At 43.3% G+C, this 14,940-nt stretch overlaps 1 protein-coding gene across 1 annotated transcript in view; it reads right to left on the bottom strand.

The window, feature by feature from the left end:
- Positions 1-14,940, bottom strand: part of LOC6558161 — a 29,074-nt gene that overhangs the window by 7,449 nt on the left and 6,685 nt on the right. The window lies entirely within an intron of this gene.

The following is a 14,940-nucleotide window of genomic DNA, read 5'->3' as shown; positions in this document are numbered from 1 at the left end:
AAAGGTTGAGTGGCAAGTGGTGAATCGCGTGTCGCAACTAACAAAATGTTACTTCTGTGAAAGTAAGCCGAATACAGCCAAGGCAAGCAAAGAAATGGCAGAGCAAGGAGAAGTTTTTGTTTGACTGTGGCTTAGCCAACATAATGATACTGTTCAGCAGAGCACAGAAGTCTAATTACATATCAGCCAATAAATCGAAGCTAAAAACGAGACTATAAACTGCAGCTTTTAGCTGTTTTCTGGCTAAGTGTTCGTGCTTTGCGGCAGCTCTGCAACTTTCTGCATGCAGATTTCTATGCCACTGCCATAGCAAGCAGCAGCAGTAGCCAGTAGTTAAGGTCACACCCACTCAGTCACCCCAATTCCGTTGCCCTTTCTTCTCTGACAACTTCTCTGGCCCGCTCCCCCGCCGCCCCTCCTCTGTCCTGGTCACGTTGACAGCCACTTAAAGATGTGCTTGCCAGCGATAAGGTGTTTTGTTTTGGTTTTTGGCTGCGGCAGCGGCTTTACCTCACCTCCCTCTTCCCTCCTACCTCCTTCTTCCTTCCTCTTCCACGCGGCATTGCCATTCTCCTTTTCCCTTACTCGCTGACAATATGTACATATCTTTATTTATGGTAAATTGGGTGATTTACGTTGCGGCCGATAAGCGCTGCTTTCAGCGTCTGTCGCTTTGCTCCTTGGTCCTTGTCGCTGTTTGGTTTTGTTCGGTTAGTCTCGACTTGGCTTGGCTTGGCTCGGCTTCACTTCACTCTGGCTTGGTCCGTCCGTCCAATGTCCTGCGATGGCATTTGAATTGCCAGTCAGCTCAAGTCCTTGACTTGGAGGCTGCTGCTGCTCAGCTGCTCAGCGGTGCTAAATGGCATTGTGGCATTATTTGGGCTATTATTTTTCGCAAAAGTCGGGTTAAAGGCATCGCCTGCCGCCAACCAAGACAAAAAGACGACGGCTGTCACCGCAGGCAACTGCCGGCGATATTCGCGGCAGCCAAACAATTTGTGTCGGAATTAAGATAATAGATTACATTTAAATGTTTTCTGTTTTTTTAGAGAAAGATAGCAGAAAAAGGGTTTCTTTTGCACGCGTATCTTTTTGAAATTTGACGTCAGTGGCGACGATAACTACACCAGCAGAGCAATCCAGAGCCACCCATTAGCACCCACTCAGCCACACCAACCACCTGCCACCACACTTGCGTCCTTGAAGTACAGCAGCAGCAGCAGTAGCAGCAAACGTCCTTATCAGGCTCGCCTCTTGTCCATTTTAATGAGTGTGAAAAGTGAGCTGGTTTTATGGCCGTCACACTGGTTTTGGCATCAGCTCTTTTCCTTTTGTTTTTGGGCCACGTCCAAAGGTGGACGTTTTATGTTAATGAGTGTCATCAACGCTGGAGATTTGAGCTGCTCAGTGCTGCTGCACTCTGAACCCCATTCTTTGCTTCCGCTCCAGCTTCAACTTCAACTTTTATGGTAGTATAAGCTCGTATTAATGATGTACATCTGTCAGAGCGAAACCGGGGTTGTGGTTGAGTGGCATTGGCTTTGGCTTTGAAACAAATTAATTATGTTGTGGCAGCCACTTGAATTTCAATCGAACCTTTGTGCGCTAATCTCATTTAACCAACTTAGTTTTCTATGCAAAACAGCGACAAATTACAACAACAAATAGCTAAAATAATAACAAGAAGCAGCATCACCAGCAGCTGAGGCAAAACTACAATTAGAGCTGAAATTGTTAGGGCGAAAAGAAAATACGAAAAACGAAATCAACTTTTCCCATTCATTTCCTTCACTTTCCTGGTTGGCTTTCCTTTTTGCCGACTGCTACTCCTTTTTTTATTCCTCTCTTCTTAGTGCCACGCAGAGACTACTAAATGCCACCTGCTTAGCTCAACTTGAGTCGGAGCCACTTAATGAGATTTCAGGTTCAAAATTACATTCGGTTGTCTTTGCGTTGAAATATTTAATTAACACCTTTTGTTCTCGTGCTCGTTGTACAAGATATCTTTTGTTTTACAACAGGCAAGTAAGATTTGAACGTGATATTTCTTAAAGTTGTCTTGGAAATGCAATTTGTTGTTGCCAACTAGGACTTAGAACTGACTAAATTCATCTTTATCGTAGTCAGCAGAGTCTACTTGCTTTATGTCACATATGGATTTGATGGTTTTTATTTGTCATCGAATTGAAACGCTTTAATTGAATGCAATTGATATACAAAAGTTGTTTTTGGATTTTTAGATTTTGCATTTTTAATTAAATTAAATGTCCCAAAACAGAGAGTCGAGCAGTAGCCCAAAAATCAATCTCCACACAGAAATATTGTTCTTCATTCCATTATTACTATTACAAAAACAAACAAGCATACACATATACATATATACATATATATATATATATATATATATATATATAAACATATATGTTTTCTATATGTTGGAGTAAGTAAAATGGATAAGCAGTGAATCGAGTTGGGCCTAACGACCCGTATTGGTGGGCGTGGCTATGTGGGCGTTGGTCCATTACAAATGTGGCTGTGTGTGCATTTGAGAAGAAAAAGTAATTAAAAGTGTTACTTGTCGGGATTAGTAAAACATTTTAATTTAGTTGTTGCACAAAAGCGAACAGACAGCAACGAGCAGACAAGGCGAAAGGAGAGTGGAGAGTGGAAAAAGGGCAAATCGAGTAGCGAGTCAAACTGAAATGGGTCAATAAATCCGAGCTTAATTTTATTGCTCGGCGCACTCTTCTCACTACTATTTCGCAGAGGCGAACTTTGAGTATGGCAAATGGCGAATGGCGCAAACGGAAAGCGAAGAAATATAAATCGCAATGGTAAACAAATCAAAATAAATGAGTAACAAAAGCAACGGCGAGCCAAAGTGAACAGCTGCCACGCCCCCCACCCACCGCCCTCTTCAACCAACCCACACTCAACTTGCTGACAAGCTGACAAACTGACTTGAGAGTCTGAGAGCAGCTCGCTGGCAAACTGCCGAGCAGCAATTGGGTTTTGGGATTGCAATAGGAATTGGGGGAGAACGTTGGGCAGGGATTGGAATTGGTATCGGACGAGCTCTGGCAATGTAATAATATTGCTCAAGAATAAGCACTCGCTGCTTGCTGGCTGGCAGCAAACATTGTGTACATTTTGACTCATTTCAATAAGAAAATAGCACGACGAGGAAAAAATTTGCTATCCGTAAAGGCCAAAACATGTCTGAGGAGGGGCGTGACATACTAGCTGTTGTTGCTGTTGCTGATGAGAATGTTGGGAATAAAGCATATAAAGTCGCATTAGAAATGCACGAGTTGATTTGAGTTTCATTTTGGTAGTGAAATAAGCAAACAATGCCCATTGCAAGCAACAACAACTGAGCAGTAACAAAGTGCAACGTAAGGTGGCATCCAAAAAACAGAGCGAAAAAAGGGACACAAGACAAGAAGTGCTGCTTCGATTGCTCTTTACTGCTAGAGTCGTGTTGTCGTGGCACGTTTTGTCATTTCCGTACTGCTTGCAGGACTCCAGTTGCTGCTTCCAATGGTCTCCCTTTCGCCCTTTGGCTCTATTTTGTTTTGGCTGCTGCTTTTAAATGCGCGTAAACTACTTAAAGGAAGCAACAGACAACAACGTTGCCTATATTATATTTACTCCAGTTTAACAGCAGTCCGACAACAACAACAACAACAAACAAGCTGAGGCTGCTGTCGGCGGGGGGAGGGAAAAACATATTGCTAAAGCGCAAAACAGCGAGCATAAGATGCGTTGAAAATCTTTTATCAGTGAAATTATTTGCCCAGGGACAACGTGCAAAATGAATGCGCCCAAATGGCAAAAAATAAGCAGGAAAAAAGGAGAAAAATATAAATATAATGCGCTGGGAGGGCGAACACAAAAGCGAACTGGCCAAAACAAGTCTGGCCCCGAGTTGCAGGCCAAATGTGTTGGAAAATTTCTTACGGCGGGCCAACGTTATAACAACGTTGCGAAAAGCGTTTTTCCTTCGCTGTGTGGAAATCTGCGCCAGCGCCAAGAAGTATGCTACACTTTTCTTTAATGGCAGTCGCGTCCTTTTCATGTCAAAACAAAAAGAAGAGAGAAAAACAATAGAAAAGATGGGTGAACAGCAATGCGATACCCTAACAATAAATTGAACTCACAGTAAGTAGTAGCTTTAAACTGAGCTGGAAATAGTTGTTTCTTTTAAGCTGCCAAATTTTGTATTGAATTATGATTATCTGTTAGATAATCAACCACTTTTGCTAGGGTATCTGCGGCATCGAGCAAGATGTGGCCTCCCAAAGGGGAGCAGCCGTAAAAAGGTAGAATTATGTTGCTGCTTTTATGGCTGGCCAGCATTTTTTTTGGAGGCGTGGCCAGTTGTAGCTGTTGCTGTTGCTGCTGCTGCTTCTGCTCACCTGACTGCTGCAGACATGACTGCATTATTTAAAGAAGAGCAGCAGCAGCAACAACACAAAGAGTAGAAGCAGGCCAAGAGCAGCAGCAGCTCTAAATGCAATTAAAGCGCCGCTGCAAGGACGGAACCTTTCAGAAATCTACTCGTAAAATTTGCGCATGCATTGGCAGACAACAGAGATACAGCCAGGCACAACAAGCAGCAACAAAAACAATAGTTGAAGCGGAAGCTGTGCACAAGTTGCAGGCAACTTCTAAAAATACTAAAAATACTTAATTTAGCTAGAAAATGTCACTGGCTTTTGTTTCTCAGCACGCGTAGCTGCCGCACACTCCATACCCCTCTCACCCGGCAGCCCTGACCCCCGAATTGAAGCCACACCTGAGCAACCCTTCAGCGCTCCTGTTCTGCCTGCTCTTTTTAGCTGCTGTACGTGCAAGCCTCAAAGCTCTATGAGTGTGTGTGTGTGTGTGCTAAGTGCAGTCATGTCTGCTTCTATCTCTCTCTCTCTCTCTCTATGTGTGTGTGTGTGTGTGTGTGTGCATTAGAAACGCTTATGACAAACGGATATTAAGTTCAGCAGTCACGTAGCTCAGGTAAAATTCTTTTACGATAATTTTTTTGCAAAAAGCCAACAAACAAAAACAGCTACAAAAGTAGCAAACATTTCTGCAAGCTGCAAAATAAACGTCGACTTTCTTAAAGCCGAGTGCAGCTGGTCCTCGACCTGGTCCCGATTCTGCTCCTTGCAGGTAGTCTCCTATGAAGATTGCTTACAAAATTAACTGAGACTTTAACTGAAACTAAAATTAAAACTGAAGTTGTAGCTGAGCAAGGAATGTAGCGGATAAATTCACTGGCATAATTGAATAGTTTGAGTCCACTCGAATTCTCATATGCACTAATTTAAGTGGATCCCATTTGAAACGGTTTCGTTTCGAGTGTTATCCTTGTTGTTGTGGCAGGGATGTTGCTCCTGTTTTAGTTGTTGTTGCTCAATTATTTGCGATTTACATGATTACACTTTAAGCACAATTTGTGCAGGCAAGTGTAAAATGTTGTTTAGTGCATAGAGAGCAATTGTTATGTATACGTAACGTTGCACCCTAAAGAGGGCAACTTTTCGAGTTTCGTGTTCATTTGCAATTTGGGCTATGAGAAACAATTAAAGTGGTTTAAAGTGCTGTTATTGTTGCTGCCCACACACATATGTATATACATACACACATATATGTATCTCGATTGCAATATGCTGCAACAATTAACAATTACGTTAACAACTGTAAGTTTTAATTGTCGACTATTGCTGTAGTCAGTTGATGCCTTCGAGCTTAGCAGCTATTTAATAAATTCCTAATACACATAAATATTGCTAAATTAATTTTCAAGCAACTCTCTCACTAGTTCTCGAGCGTTACAGTTTTCAGTTCGTTGTTTCGGTTTTAGTTCGGTTCGGTTAGACTCTGCGGTCGTTCAGGTCTCATACCCGGACATATTTTTCGGCTTACGGTTTTCGGGTTTCTAGATTTGCATTCAGGTGTGGGTCTGCGAGTGGTTTCAATTGCAATCTGGGGCATTATTGTATATATTTATTGCTGCGGCTTGTGGACCAAGCAAATAGGTATGTTTGCACTTATTTCTCAACTCTGACACATATTAAATTATATTATATTTGCTGCAGTTGCCGCAAAAGATTCTTGGCATCAGTTTACCCCCCACAAATTGTCAGCAATTAGATGTCTTTAATAAAAAAGGGAGCATTTAACACAGACAAACACAAACACTCACATAAACTGCAGTGGGTGCTGCTGGTCTTCTTGAATTGCTGGCAATTATTTAATGGCCGTCTAATAGCCAACATCCGAGTGGGGGCCGTAACAACAAGCCGACATTAACCTGGCTACTAACAAACAGCAAACTGGACAGGCAGAAAGAGAATGCCTGGGAGGGGAGGATGCGTGGGCCGAAACAAGATGTTTGATATCCAAGTACAAATAAAAGCACACACAAATTATTACAAAACGCCCCTGGGCAATGTTTCTGCTGATTTTCTGAGCTCTTCTCTCTAATTGCCAAGTGCCATAAAAATGCGTGTTTTTTCTGGTGTCTTCTTCATCTTTACTTTTTTTGGCCCGATATGCTTTGTGTGTCCTTCACTTGGCTTGGCTCTGCTGTTTGTGTTTGTGTTTGTATTTGTGTTTTTGTCTGCAGACTGGCGCGCGATGTCTGTTTATATTTTTTAATTTGTGAGGGCAACAATAACGCGTCGAAAATACATAAATTCACGTCAATTAATAAGGAATTGTGGAGCGTGGCAAAGCGAAACAAAATGGCGCACAGCACAGATTATTTCACGTGTGTGTCCCTCCACAAAAAGGAGGGAGTTGGAGACATGAGACATGAGAATGCTGCGTACTTCGCCTTAATTGTGCACTAAAGAGCGAGCTGTGCGAACTGTGCGAGGACATTCAGCGGCAACAACGGCAGCGACGGGTCTAAATTACGATGCATTTAATTGCTCGGATTTGGCGCACAGATTTATGTCTGTGTCACTAAGTGGCCTGCTTAAGGCTTAAATGGCCGACGACGTGAGCACCAGAACGACCATGGGCACTAAAAGTGAAAGCTGCCTGCCAGCCAGCCAGCCATGCAGTCAGGCAGCTACGCATACAGCCAGCACTTGGATATGAGGCATGTGGCACCCGCATGCGGCAAAGCCACTAACAGAACTAGAACCCAGAACCCACAACACAGAACTGAGAACACAAAACCAAAACTAGCAGCATTAAAAGTAGAGGCAGCAGCAGCAGCAGTAGCAGAAACAGAGGCCAAGCACCTGGCGGTGCCAACTTTGATGTACGTGCCTCGACTTGACCATGGCGATGCCAATGTGAATGGCAATGTTTAAACCTCTAACTATGACTAGAACTGCCGGGGAACTGGCCAAAGTTTCGATTAACCCGCTTAAGGCCAACCTTACGGAAGAAGAACTTATGCGTATAATGAAGAGAATAAAGAACGAAAGAAAGAAAAGCAAAAGAAAATGTTGATTAAACAATATAATATAATCATTATAACTATCATGTTAGATTCGTTTTAAAATGATTTAAAAATCTGATCTCTTTATAAAGCGTCTCAGCATATAACCGGTGAGAAAACCAGTTAAATGATATTTATAATGACTATTTTGTATTGCTGATTATATCATAATATTAATATAAAGAAGAAAAGTAACTGTTTTAAAAATGTTGCCTTATGCAGATTAAAGAGGACATTAATATTTATGCTGTCGGACAATTCGTATTAAATGAGTTAATCAAGTTGAAAACATGCGAGCTGCATACGAGACTTTAATGTATTTAAAAACACCTTTTTTTATTTTTATTTTTCATTAGAGCACTCAGTGGGTTAAGTAGCATAGGAACATTAACAGAGTGTGTGTCTGGTGCGTAGTTTGTGTGTGTGTGGCACACGGACTGGCTAACTGAGCTTTGTGGCCGAGAGAGAGTGGTAGAGAGTGTGGCGTTGGATTTTAATTGGAGAGCGTGAAGGAAGTGGCGTTGCATGCAGCAACATAATTTTAATTTAATAATTTCCCGTGTGCATTCGCGCAGAGAGGCGGACTACACTAGGACTAGAACTACGACTAGGTCCACGACTAGGACCAGGAGCAGGACTCGGATGGCTATTACATATGCAGGACGGAAAATCAGTTTAGGAATGTAAATTGATTTTGTGGTAATATGCAATTTGTGGCTGGCTGCCGTTGATGGTTGATGGTTGCTATGCTGGGAGTTCGACTCGGGGTACAGAGTCCAACTATGCGGCCAATGGTGCGTATGCGTAATGTTGGGTCAGCAGGTTTAATGCTCAAAACTTTAAGTTTACGTAAATGTAAAAGGGACTCGGCGAATGTGAATGGCGAACAGAGGACTGAGGACATTGGACAACTTAAAGGCAAACAAAAAAAAAAAAGAAAAAAAAACACAAAACGTTCAACTACCAAAGACATTTTCGGGAGGCTGTAAAAACTTGCCAAGAATAAACAGAAATTACCAGGCCGCAAGTAAATAAAAATGTTGAAGCAGAAAAGCTGCTCAAAGGCGGAGTAGGTGGGTGGGCGGTGGGTGGTGGGTTCCTAGACGGGATAAGGCACGCACAGGACCCTTGCAGGGATGCTTGTCGCTTTGCGCATGAGATATTTTTGCTTTTTAAATTCTACAAGTAATGCAAATTAAATTTAAATAGCAAATAGGCAAGAGGCAAATGAAAACAACAGCAAATTAAATGCCGAGGCGAGCTACATAGACCGTGGTCCATGGTCCATGGTCCATGGTCCAAGGACGAAGGAGCAGCAGCCGCAGCAGCAGTTTTGTGCCGTTCAAGAAACAAATTTCAAAGACAAATAAGCGCCGAAAACAGCAGTAATTAATTTACGCCGTGTGTGTGGGGGTATTTTGGTATATATATATATATATTTATATATATGTGTGTGTGTGTGTGTGTTTGTGTGCTTAGCCGAACTTTGGGCTAAACAACAACAACATGAAACAACAAGAGCAACATGGGTGGGACTTTTAGTGGAGACAATTGCTGTACGTGAAAAGTTGAATGCTGGCCAAGCACCGCAAGCAACTTTTAGTCGCTGCTTGCCGCGGCGAGAACATCGAGAACAGTTACCAAACTGTACGGCTAACTGTAAATTGGCAACAACAACTGAAGCGACTACCACTTGAGCTCAACTCGCAACGTGGAAGTTCTTGTCTCGACCAAACACAAAAGGCACCCACAACAAACAGCAAGGGGATGAGGCGTGACTGGAGTGGGATCTAAAGTGTCGCGCGGTGAGTGGGGGATGTGTGGGGGGGGGGGGGGATTGTAGGCAAAGTGAGCGAGGGGGTCCAATTTTTGCTTCGTTAGTTGCCCGCTACACATTTTCACACATTTTGGCAGCGTACATGCGGTTTAAATTCAAATTTGTTAGCAACAAACAGACAATTAATTTCGCATATTCTCCAAAAAGGACTTTGTTACAAGCAGGCAGAGGCAGGCTGGCAAGCTGGCAGGCAGACACAACCCCTCCTCTACCCACTGCGCCCACTCGTCGACAATGAGCGTCTAAGTGCTGCAGGACGACAGACAGACAGACAGACAGGCGCTTATCTGCCACATGTGCCTTGTACTTATGCCAGTAATTTTGTTTTTGTGTTTTTTTTTATTTGTTGGCATTTGAATTTTAAATGTTATTACGCTGTTGCCAAATTGATCAGTGCGAAGATCTAAGGAAAACCAGCCGCCTGCTAATTTATTCATTGCGCATAATTGTTTGTTGCTGCAAGCAACTCAACAACTCAACAAATTTAAAGTTTGCTGGCAACTTTAAGGCTTGCCTTTTTAGTTGCCAGGCCAGTATTAAATTTCTCAATTAATTCGCAGATTGCTCTGGGAAACTGTCCGGCTGTGTGTGCTTGTCATAGTTATTGGACAGGCTAACGGAGGAGGGGAGCAGAGCAAAGCAACGCAGAGCAGCAGCAGAGGTGGGGGTCATTTTGGTGAGAGTTGATTTCCATTAGCAAGTACATAACTTAAAGCCAAGCCAAATTGCTGCTGCTTCTGCTGCTGCAAGTGCTCAAGGACTCAAGGTCTTTGTTGCGTGAACTCGCATAACTACCACAGCAATTGGGCATAGCCTCTCACTCTACATAGCCTCACTCTATGTCTGTCTCTCTTTGTCGTTCTGGCCGCGTTAAATTTCAGTGCAAACAAAGCTAAGGACATGTCAAGCGCAGCACGCGTATACAAACAAAAACAGGAAACCCACAGCGAGCAGGAGTCGACAAACGTTTATATATATATATATATATATATGTTGGAGGTGTTGGCGCCATAGACAAAGATTAAATGACGCTCATCATTCATATGCCAGCAACACAGCAAGAGCCAGAGCGGGGGTGAGGGTAGGGGCGGGTTGTAGCTGCAGCTGGGAGCCCTGCAGAGGTCCTGTAATGTAGTGCCATAATCCTTGGCGCAATTTTTGTGCACAAACCGTTTCTGGAGCAATATGTCGTAATATCCGCTGCCAGTTTTTATTTGCTCCGCATACATTTCAAAGAGAGAGAGAGAGAGAGAGAGAGAGAGAGATGGCCATACATACACACAGGACATGTGAGAATATTGTGACAGGACTCTCAGCAGCAGCAACGGCAGCGGCAGCACAACCAAAAGTACTAAACGTAGCTATGATTTAGCGTTTTATTATTTGCCTTGCCAACAGGCAGCAGCTTGAGCTGTTTAGACCAACCTGCCCAAAAACGGCCTGCTTGCCTATAAGTGTGAACGTGACCGTTTTCAGTGCCGCCGCCTGGCTTTTGTGTGAAGGCCATTGTAGCCAGGGCAGCCCAACCAGCCACTTCATCAATTATTCTTAAGCATAAAATATTTGTCACTTTTAGTAAATTTATTGTGACAAGCGTTCCACACCTATTTCGCACAGAGTATGGACAGGGGGGGGGGGGGAAGGGTGTGGGAAGGGGGAGGGGGTGTGGCAAAGCTACGTTTATAAACGACTCTGCATATGAATCACGTGCGTAATGGCAAACAAGTCCTTTTGGCCTGCGATTTTACCGTTTGCCGTTTGCCTTTGCCCTTTTTGCCTCGCTGCCTTTTGCACCTTTTGCGGCGCCTGTGGCTCAAGTGGACAGCATTTTGTTTTTAGCCGTATTTCTAGTTTGCTTGTTGTCACTTCCGCTAAAACACAGACACACACACATATATAAATATGTATATGAGTATATTTTATGTTTATTGCTGCGTATTTGTTGCTCTGCTCTGCTCTGCTCTGCTCTGCTTTATTTATGCCTCGTGACTTCCACTTGAGTTGGGTTTTTGTTGTCGCATTGAATTAAAAGTGGAAGTCGGCGTCAAGCAAACGTTTCAGCGGAAGCTTTCAAGCACTTCGTCAACTCTGACACGAATACAACTTCTCCTTCAAAGGCCGCGCCCACAAATCAGATAAGAACCAGGCGATTATATATATTTTTTTTTTGGGCGTGTTTTTTGCGCCAAATCAAAAAACTGACGCTGCTTGAAGTTTCGCCGACATGTTGCCTTCCAATTTTCATCATCATATGCAGGCAGGTGGCAAGTAGCGAGTTGCAAGCAGCAAGTGGAAGCCAGCAGGCGTTGCGGGTCAAAAGCAGTTACAAAAACCCATTTAATCCCACGCTAAATGGGCGCAATGTAAACTGTTGACATTTCAGCCTTCTGTTTCATGACACCAGCGAAGAGTGGAGAAGGCGTGGCATTATTGTTGTTGCACGTGCTGCTGTTGCTGTTGTTACTGTTGGTGTTGTTCCTCTTCCTGTTACTAGCTGAAGTGCACTCGGCTCTAAACAGCAATGTAGTCGTCGTTGTTGGCAGTGTGTTTGTTAAACACCTACACAAATGGCGATGCCCTGCAGCTTGCTTGCCCCTGTTCCTACTCCCGCCTGCCTCTTGCCACATCCGGGCAGCAGCAGCAGCAACAGCAGCATCAGCAGCTTGACAAATATTTTTGAGCCCTATACGGAAAACAGTGTAAGCGACCAGGCAACTAAATGAAATGCCAGCACATGAGAATTGCACTGCTTGGCTGGCAGCAAGGGGAAAAGGACTACCAGTAGAGTAAAGGTAGTAGTGGTGTTGGGGTGGGGTAGGGGGTGTGGGAGGGCAACATGCCGCAATCACGTGCCAACATGCAGGTGAAATGCAAATAATTTTTGTTTTCCCCCCTGAAAAAGTTGGCATTTTATTTTTCTTGCTAGCTGCTGTTGTTTTAAAAAACAAACACAATAGGAAAATATCCGAGCAGGCAAAAATGAGACAAGTTAAGGGAAAAATAGTCGACAAGTCGTGCAAAGAAATATACATAAGATAAGAACCGAATTATCTGAAACAAAATAACGAAATTCAAATGCTCTTTTTACGGTTGCAATAAATGGCTATCGAAATGGGGATAAAAGGTGACGAAATCATTGCTGATTGGTCAATGTTAACTTAAGAGTAGTCTTGAATAATTTACCTGCATTTAGGGGAAGTGCAGCTTTATCTTTTTTGTAAAGTAATTTGCTGCATACAGATTGTGTGGCATTTAAAACAAATCAATCAGCAGTTGCGATACATTCTATCTAAGCTTAGCTTGAGATCTGTTGTGGAATGCAATTGTCTCTGCAGCAAGAGCTGTCTACGGCATCCTATGGTATCCGTGTTGTTGTATTTTTTCCTGTGCCACTTGCATATTTGTAAAATGAGTTTTCTTGCAACGTTTGGCCTGCCACACACAAAGACACAATCAAAAAAACCAACCACGTCAGACAAGTCAGCTTGTTTTTATAACTTTGCGCATGTGGAAATACCTAACGCAGGGGTTGCCTTTGCTGGTGTGTGTGTATGTGTGTGGGTGTAGTGAAGTACGTTAGTTATTGTTGTTAATGTTAGCCAGGCATCCTCATCCGACAAGCCGTCCCCATGGACTCGGGAACTAGTTGCATTTTTATAAACGCCATCTTTTTTCCGCAATTTTATTTTGCACAACAGCAAGTGACGAATCGCCCCCTCCACACTCCTCCCATGCTTTCTCTGCATGTGTGGCGCTGTAATATTTACTGACGCTACCCTTCCCCTTCCCTGTCCGCTGCCCTCCAGTGCTGTCAAGTGCACTTGTTGACGTCATGGCTATTTTGTGAGGCACAAAAACCAAAAAACGAAATCATGTCAAAAATTATTTTTTTTTTGCTGGCCGAATGAAGAGTGATGAGCAGGAGCAGGGGGGTAGTTGAAGCGGTGGCAGAGGGTTTGCTGTTGACTGAGTCGATTTGGTGAAAATATTTACGCCGCCATCGGTGGGATGCATTTCTTTGCTGCGGCGCCTGCGGAATTTCAATATTAGTTGCAAAAGATATTTGCAAGCAATAGTTTACTCAAAAGCGAACGGATGTGGTTGTGGCCAGCAAAGGGTGAGGCAGGGGGCGTGTTGCTGCTGCTGCGGCTGCTGCTCACGTAGCATTTGAAAGTGCAGTTAATTGATTTTGCCAGCACAATGCGCCAGAAATTGACGTCAACACTGCACAAATTTGGCAGCAACGAAGTTTTTGACGTGCTGCTGCTGTTGCTGCTGCTACTGCAGTGAAATTGACAGCGTCTGGCGCCGCTTTGTATGCAATACAAAACAATTTTCATAGTGGGAATTTTTTGCATACGCGTTAAACCTCATAAATTGCCTTATTTTGTTCCTGCTGTCAGTTTTAATCATACCCTGCAAAAGCAAATGCCTCTCATGGGGTATAATAGGTGAGCGCATGCTTGACCTACTTAAAATATTTATATATATTTATAATATTTAGAGATTTGATAAAGAGTGTAGAAGCTGTAAGTTTAGTTATACAGTTTGCTATAGATGACATCATTTTGAGCAGAGCAGAGAGCTAATCAACCTGTCAGGGACTTTCATAGTTATGCTCAAAAATTGGGAAAAATGTCACGCATGATAAAGCGTCCGTTTGAAAAATCAACAAAAATCCGTGTTTGTTACTGAATAAATATTTGACTATGATTTTTGCCAGTTTGCACATGTTGCAAGCTGCAACAGACAGCAACAGCAACAGGAGCAAAAGCAGAAGTGTCGCGCCAGGCTGATGTGCTCAACAGACAGATGTGACTGACTGACTGACTGAATGATTGAAAGATTGATGTTATTCACGCCTATACAGTTGTCAGTCAGCACTGCTTTGCTTGACTGACTGACTGACTGAGTGACAAGCACAAAGAGCTGCAACACTTTTTGGCAAATGGTTGCTGCAAAAAATTGTCATTGCTGCATAAGTTAGTTGTTGGTGGATTGACAGCTCAAAACTGGCAATATGGCAATAGTTACTGCCCTCTCTCTATATATCTACTTTTCACAGTTAAGTCAGTTACAAATATTGATTGCTTGATTCGAGCAGAGTTGTTGTTGATTGTGATACACAAATTAAACTGTAAACTAAGCCCTCCAGGTATGAAGCTGGTCAGCAACTTTCTCACACAATATGAGTGGAACGGGAGGGAGGAGATGAGAGATGGATGCAGCAGGTCACTTCCTGTGACCTCAGGCATAAAAACCCCAACACGTCCACAGCTGCAGCGACAGAGTTGGCCAATCAAATGGCAAAAACCGCAAATGAAGGAAAAGAAAATAAAATACAAGAAGCAGAAGCAGAAGCAGAAGTAATATGCAAGCAGTTTATACACTTGGTCGAATACTGTAGTAGCAGACTGTATACTCTGCAGCTGGCTGGCTGGCTGGCTGGCTCGCTGGCTGGCCAATGTGTTTTATAATTTCTATACTTCTGCTTTGGCACAACAGTCCGGTCTTTCGGTCAGTGGCCCTTAGCTGCTGCAACAGCTACTACGTCAACAGCAGCAGCCACATTCACATTCCCATTCGCATTCACATTGGCATCCACATCTACATCAAGATGAACATATTCGAGCACTCACGTGGCGCA

The sequence above is a fragment of the Drosophila grimshawi genome, unplaced genomic scaffold, assembly GCF_018153295.1.
Source record: "Drosophila grimshawi isolate 15287-2541.00 unplaced genomic scaffold, ASM1815329v1 contig_44, whole genome shotgun sequence".
NCBI classification, from domain to species: domain Eukaryota; kingdom Metazoa; phylum Arthropoda; class Insecta; order Diptera; family Drosophilidae; genus Drosophila; species Drosophila grimshawi.
This window is presented reverse-complemented; position numbering and strand designations above follow the sequence as displayed.